The 7,500-nt window shown below is 43.5% G+C and overlaps 1 protein-coding gene across 2 annotated transcripts in view; it reads right to left on the bottom strand.

Moving 5' to 3' along the window:
- Nucleotides 1-7,500, bottom strand: part of LanB2 (laminin subunit gamma-1) — an 88,092-nt gene that overhangs the window by 74,006 nt on the left and 6,586 nt on the right. The window lies entirely within an intron of this gene.

Here is a 7,500-nt window from a genome sequence, read left to right as displayed (position 1 = left end):
TTGAACAATGGTGTATTTACCTTGAATCTGTCTGCATGCTACTTTAAACAGATTGCGTGCACTCGAATTTTTTGCATCACGGTGAAGGAATTACACATGAACACCACTTTTTGGCAACACTGGTACCGCAAAAATTCAGATCTATTTTTTTTTTTTCTCTGATGAAGACTTATTTTTACTCAAGATTCTTCGGGTACTTTGTATTGGTATATTTCAAGTTATGTTTTTTGAATGATTAAAACAAAATCAAAGTATGCCACAATAATAATAAAAATGAGTTGAGTACACTCTTTGATCCGAAAACTATGATTCTGGAATAAATGAAAAATAAGATGAGAATCGTGATTATAATCTGATTCGGCATTTAACAGATGACTCTATCAGCTGGCAAGAGGGTTGAAAATTCCAGTGCATATAGCATGACGATTTGCATCAGAATAATGTTTAAATATAGCGCAACCTCATTAAATACGCGCTGATTCATCCATTTATATCTTGGTCCGAAGAAAATGTTTTTGTAAACCGACCCATACGCGGCTTTAACAACAATAAGACGGGAAACGCGACACCATTTTGGCGCGAAGATACGGGATGGGGGAAAGAAACGTACATAATTTCCATTGTTTCTATCCTTCTTTTGAAGTAGATAATCGTACAAGTCACTTCAAAAATAGAAGTGACCAATGACGAAGTAAAAAGATATAAAAAAAATAATCTCAGACAATCTTAGCCGTGAGTTGAGAAGCCGGCAGTTGTAGATTTCTACAGTGATACCAACTAAGACCATGGAGCGAAACAACCCACCCGCGTAACCATTCAACTCCTTAAAAAATCATTAGATAACCACAAATACATAACCGAACCACCGACATGCCGAAGAAAAAGATGAAAACAAATAAACCTCACTTACATGTACACTAACAACAGCCAAAGCAATAAAACAGGATCTGCCTCGTAAGGAGCAAGAGGTTTAACCCCGGACCTTTATGACGGCAACACTGCTACTTCGCGAAAGCCTGTAAAGTAGGCACAGATGCGCGGGTGTCACTGTACAATGTTGTACAACGGGCCCGGCTACTAGCACACCAAAACGAGGAGGCACATGGCATGCTGATTATTTCTCATAAGATTTTAAATAAGACTTGAAGCTTTTAAAATAAAGAGTGAAGCGAGGCTGATATATAGTCGTGGGTGAGTGGGAGGGATCATGAGACAGTTAGTCCTTTTAAAATACGATTAGGGTGTTTGTTGAGTGTCTTTTTGATGCCGAGAATATATTCTTTACGAAATTCCATTTACAAATTCGAAAAAATGCTTTCGGAAAAAAGTCAAATAAATGACTTGAAAAAGAGTAGATGTTTAATTACTTCTAGCTTCACAGATAAGTGTACGAGTGTGAACAAATACACAATTGTCCTTGCCTTGTTATGCTCGCCCCACAACCCACCAGCAGTTGGGCACTCCTACCCCCCCCCCTCCAGTGGTCGCGACACCCCCTCTGTCCCTCCCCTGCCCCTCCCTCCAGGGGTCACATAACAGCTGTGCCTAACCTTTTCCCGGGGTCACAGCTGAACGTGTGGTGGGGGGAGGGGAGGGGAATGGGGAAGGGGGGAGAGGAGAGCCACACCCTCTGGCTCCCACCATTAGTCGGGTTGTTCTCTCCCCAAGCCTTCGCCCTCGTTCGCTTCTTCTTCTTCTTCTTCTGTGTCTGCTTCTCCACTCTGATCCCTCATTCCCTCCCTTCCTCTCTCTCTCTCTCTCTCTCTCTCTCTCTCTCTCTCTCTCTCTCTCTCTCTCTCTCTCTCTCTCTCTCTCTCACCCACCTCCCTGTCTCTCTAAATTTGATTCTCTATTTCTCAAACTACTTTGATATGTCTTCTGTCTGTTTAACCTTTGTCTGTCTGTCTGCTTGCTTCTTCGTCTGTCCGCTTGTCAGTCTGCTTGTCTCTTCGTCTGTCTGTCTGCTTGCCTTTCTGTCTGCTTGTCTGTCCGTCTCCGCATGAGTGCGCGTCTCTCCGCATCCTGTACTCTCTCTTTATTCCTTCTTCATTCTGCTTTGTCCCTCCTCCTCTCCTATCTTCTTTGTCTTCCCCCTTCCCTTCATCCGGCTCCTCGTCCTCTTCCCCTTCCTTCGCTCCCTTTCGGGTGTGTCCTCTCCTCCTCCTCATCTTTTATGTATCGCGTCCTCCTTTATCCTGTCTATCACCCTCTCCCTCCATTCACCCTCCATGTCTCCTGCCTCTTCACCCCCCCTCCCCTCCCCTCCCTCCCCCGTCACCCTAACCTCTCCCTTCTTCAAGACAGCGCCACACTTGCACGCTCTTTTCAACATAAACTGTCATCCTTATGTTGTTTCAGTATGATGCAATGCTGGCACTGATAATGGTATGTCTTGTGAGGAAATATGTTAACTCTTGAATCAGAGAGGGAGAGAGTTATGTTGTTGTTGTTGTTGTTTTATTGGCAGGTTGAGATTCATATATTCATGTGACTGTTCATTTCAACATAAACGATCCTCTTTGTGCTATTTTATTATCGCAATGTTGGCTCTGATAATAATGTATCTTGTAATGGATATTTGCGACCGTGTTATTCAGGGAGTCAATTAAGCTCATTTTCTGTACCAAGTTGAGATCCTGCCATAAACTGCGAACTTGGGTGTGATTCCTGTTCCACATGTGCAATAAACACTATTTAGATGAAACGTGTCTTGTGCGATTAACTTGATGCCTGGCGAGGATAGGAGGAAAAGGGGTTTTCATTTCGCTTCTCTCTTTCGCCCTCTGACTGTTTCTTTTCCTCCTTCTACTCCTCTCTGTCTGTCTGTCTCTGTCTGTCTGTCTGTATCTATCTATCTATCTATCTATCTACCTATCTATCCATCTATCTACCTATCTATCTATATAGATACATTCGAGAATCTGAGCTCTCCATCTCCGGAAACTCCGTCACGACGTCTAAATTCACACAACACGACCTAACATAAGCCAAAGATCTTCACTCAACGACGTAACGCAGGCCAAACAAGTGCACGACATACGACACTAAGACGACTCACCACAACGACGGAAATGACCTTTTCCTTTTCCCTCCCCCGTCCCACTCTCCTCCTTCCTTTCCCTCTTTTCCCTCCCCTCCTCATCCTCTTCTTCTCCTTCTTCTCCACCCTCCTTTCTACCTCTCCTTCCTTTCCCTCTTTTCCCTCTCCTCCCCTCCTCCTCTTCTTCTTCTCCACCCTCCCTTCTACCTCTCCTCCTTCCTTTCCCTCTTTTCCCTCTCCTCCCCTCCTCCTCCTCTTCTTCTTCTCCACCCTCCCTTCTACCTCTCCCCCTTCCTTTCCCTCTTTTCCCTCCCCTCCTCCTCTTCTTCTTCTTCTTCTCCACCCTCCCTTCTACCTCTCCTCCTTCCTTTCCCTCTTTTCCCTCTCCTCCCCTCCCCTCCTCATCCTCTTCTTCTCCTTCTTCTCCACCCTCCCTTCTACCCCTCCTTCCTTTCCCTCTTTTCCCTCTCCTCCCCTCCCCTCCCCTCCTCCTCTTCTTCTTCTTCTCCACTCTCCCTTCTACCCCTCCTTCTTCCTTTACCCTTCTTTTCCTCTTCCTTTATCCTCTAGACCCTCTTATGTAACTCCCTCCCACACAATCCCTCGTGGTAATTACTCACGAAACAAAAGCTAATTATTTGGACTACTCAAAAACACATATAATGCATACACTCTTTATTAATAATCTGTGCAAAAGTATCATCCGGGTCTCTGCGTAAGGCTATTGCCATTAAGTCTTTACATTTGTTATGAAATACATTCGAAACAAAACTCAAAGGTAAGAACAGCTTTATTGAATTATAACTGTTAATAAAGCAGTCATTAGCGATTATAACCCTGGCATTTCAAAGCACTTCGATCAAGATATAATTACCAATTGAACAATCCTTAACAGCGTTAAATTATGACATTTTCAAAGTATTTCGATCTGCCATGGCACTCGGCGTCAACATCCTACTATGAAGATATACGAACCACAGCGGTGCCATACATCCGGTTCTGATGGTAATTCGTTGTGAACCCTCCCTCTTGTGCTCTCTCTCTCTCTCTCTCTCTCTCTCTCTCTCTCTCTCTCTCTCTCTCTCTCTCTCTCGTGCTCGATCTTGGTATCGGTCTCATTCTTTCGTTTTCTCTTTCTCTGTCTCTCTCTGTCTCTCTCTCTCTCTCTCTCTCTCTCTCTCTCTCTCTCTCTCTCTCTCTCTCTCTCTCTCTCTCTCGTGCTCGATCTTGGTATCGGTCTCATTCTTTCGTTTTCTCTGTCTCTGTCTCTGTCTGTCTGTCTCTATATATATACCTATAAATAAAAATATATCCCTCCCTCCCTCCCTGCTTGCGCCTGGATCTGTATGTTTTCTCTCTTTGTCTCCCTCTCTCTCCTTTCTTCCCTCTATTTTTTCCTCCTTGACTGACTAGCAAGTGCAGCTGTCTATCTGAGGTCAAGAGTTCACTCCCAGGCTGCGCGGAGGGGCTGGGCAGTCAGCTGGAGAAAGGCATTCTTCAGGCGCTCTTACAGATTTGAAAATAATGCGATTGGTATTATTTTTTTTTCCGGGAGGATCTCGTAAGGCGCGAGCGATTAGACTGAAAGTGATTCTCTCTCTCTCTCTCTCTCTCTCTCTCTCTCTCTCTCTCTCTCTCTCTCTCTCTCTCTCTCTCTCTCTCTCTCTCTCTCTCTCTCTCTCTCTCACTCTACTACATTTGAATGAGTACCTGAAATATGGTATTCGCCATGAGTAGCTATGAATCAGACAAGAGAGAGAGCGAGAGAGAGAGAGAGAGAGAGAATGTGAATTTGTGTGTGTGTGTGTGTGTGTGTGTGTGTGTGTGTGTGTGTGTGTGTGTGTGTGTGTGTGTATGTGTGTATGAACTAAACCACACCAAGATACTCCAAATTCAGCATCCTACAAGAGGGGACATCATTCAGTTATGTCATCCCGGCACCTCAGCCCCCTACCCCACCCCACCTCATCCCCCTCCTACACCTCACCCGTCGCCTTGCCCCCGCCTTTCCCCTCATCCTCTGTCATGCTGGATGTCCCTTCTCCCCTTTCCACCCCCCCCTTTTGTTTGTTTATCTTCCAACAACAAAGGAAAGACTTTCTTGAAATGGGAAACTCCCAAGCACATACCACTGTATGTAAACATACAGTGGTATCCATGTGTCTTGTTTTATTCAATTACCGGTTTCTTCGTTACATATCTGAGGTCGGGTCAGGTCATTGTTGTTGTTTTTTTCTTCAGAATACTAGACTGTCGTGTAAATGTCTTCATGTTTTCCCTATGTCTTCATTATTGTAAGCGAACGTACGAAGGAAAAACAGGAAAACGCACGAATTAATCTTTCTTTGTTTTGTTTACAACTCATTCGGCATAAAAGCTTCACAACTTACACTCCGGTAAACTTCTGATAATGCATTTAACAACATATTTCATGCTTATCATCTGTTGCAAAACCAACGGCTTCCTCACGTTCTTGCAATAATCAATTTCTCTTTTTTTTGGAGTGGGTGGGGGGGAAGGTGGAACAAACTCCATAAAGTTCATTAAAGAAACGTCTTTTTTCAAATCTTTCATCCCGGTAAGTCCCTCCCCTCCTATACGTCAATCAGTCCTGCATATTTATCATTAAAAAAATGATTGTCCTACACCCAAAAAAAAAACTTCATTCAAAATTACTACTTGTAAAACTTCCCATCGTCCCCTATACCGACGATAATTATAATATGGTTAAACGCTTGGATAAAATGGACTTCAGCTCGACATTTTCTAATAAAAAATACATATTAATATCAACCGTAACAATAAAATTAACAGTAATGATAATAATTATCCTAATAATAATATTATTATTATAAAAAAAAATACTAATGATGAAGATAATAATAATAACAGCAATGACAATAATGATGACAGCAATAACAACAAAAACAAAATCGTAACATGCATGCACACTACATTCCCATTTCCTATGGACTGATAATAATGTTGCTTTTCGTAGCTGCAACGCCCTCTGTGGGGATATGCGGTCCTTCTGCACAACAAACGAACATCCCTGATTAAAGTTTGCATTCTGAGGCATACGAGCGTACAATATTTTTCGTGTTTTTGTATATTATTTATGCGTCCAATATTTTCTCGTGATGGCGTGTGTGTTTTTCTATATTGTTTATTAACTATTCCTTTTGCGTTATTGTATTACTTATCATAACTCAGATCAAAAGATTTAATAAGATGGTTCCTTGAGGGTGGTCAATTTGTATATGTCAGACGATAAAGGATTTACCCACATGGATAATAGAGGCACCTTGGCCGACCCTCATCTTTCCTTCCCTAAACTCTCTTCTCTTTTTTTCTCCCCCTCGCTCTCTCTGTCTCTATATCTTTCTCTATATCTTTCTCTATATCTTTCTCTCTCTATATATATATCTTTCTCTCTCTCTCTCTCTCTCTCTCTCTCTCTCTCTCTTGTATGTACTAATCATTCTCCTTCTTCCACGTATTTCTTTCCGTCTACTCCTATCCTACACATCCTCGTCTTCTATTCCCCCTTTTAATTCTTCTCCTCTCCTTCCCTTATCGTTCTCCTCTCCAAATCCTTCTGTCCTATTCTCCTCAATTTATCTCCTCCTTTTTCATATCCTCCCTTCTTCGCTAATCGCGGTCCTTTTTTTTCTCCTCCTCTCCTCGTCCCCCTCTTCCTCTCCTCCTCTCCAATCGCCGACCTTCTCTCCTCGTCCCCTTCTTCTTTCTCTGCTAATCGCTATTCTCTCCTCCTTATCCCGCTCTCCTTTCCTTCCTTCTTCGCTAATCGCTGTCCTCAAATCCCTTGCCAATTGGAGACGGTGATGCAAGCTGTGCACAACGAACACCTACACTAACCCTTTTTTTATAATCTAACGCGTGTTTGAGTGTTCCCGTTGGCTGATTTCCCCCTGTCTCTGTCTTTATAATATTTTTATTGTTGTTCGTTATTTGTTGCTGTTATTATAATTCTCAGCACTCATTGATAACAAACACCCCTTTTCATCATCGACAAGACAAAGCACCTTTACCCCCCCCCCATCCCCCACCCACTTCCACTTCTCTCTCAAGAAAAATCTTCTTACAACCTGTGTTCTTTCCCCCCCCAACCCCATCCCCACCCACCTCCCCCCTTCCACGGCTCACCAGAAAAATCCTTTGTTACACCCTGACGAACACTTGGTTTACCCACATACATACGCGAACGCCCTCTCTCTCTCTCTCTCTCTCGCTCTCTCTCCCTCGCTCTCGCTCTCGCTCTCGCTCCCTCTCTCTCTCTCTCTCTCTCTCTCGCTCTCCTAAACACACACACACATGCGCACGCACATGCACAACTGCACATACCCAAACACAGACACACACATGTACACGAACACATACATCCCCATCCACCCACCCACACATCCACACACACACACACACACACACACACACACACA

Source organism: Penaeus japonicus, unplaced genomic scaffold, assembly GCF_977035675.1.
Source record: "Penaeus japonicus unplaced genomic scaffold, GWHDUDI00000001_assembly GWHDUDI00000021, whole genome shotgun sequence".
Classification (NCBI taxonomy): domain Eukaryota; kingdom Metazoa; phylum Arthropoda; class Malacostraca; order Decapoda; family Penaeidae; genus Penaeus; species Penaeus japonicus.
Note: the sequence above shows the minus strand (reverse complement) of the source record. Positions and strands in the feature narration are given on the sequence as shown.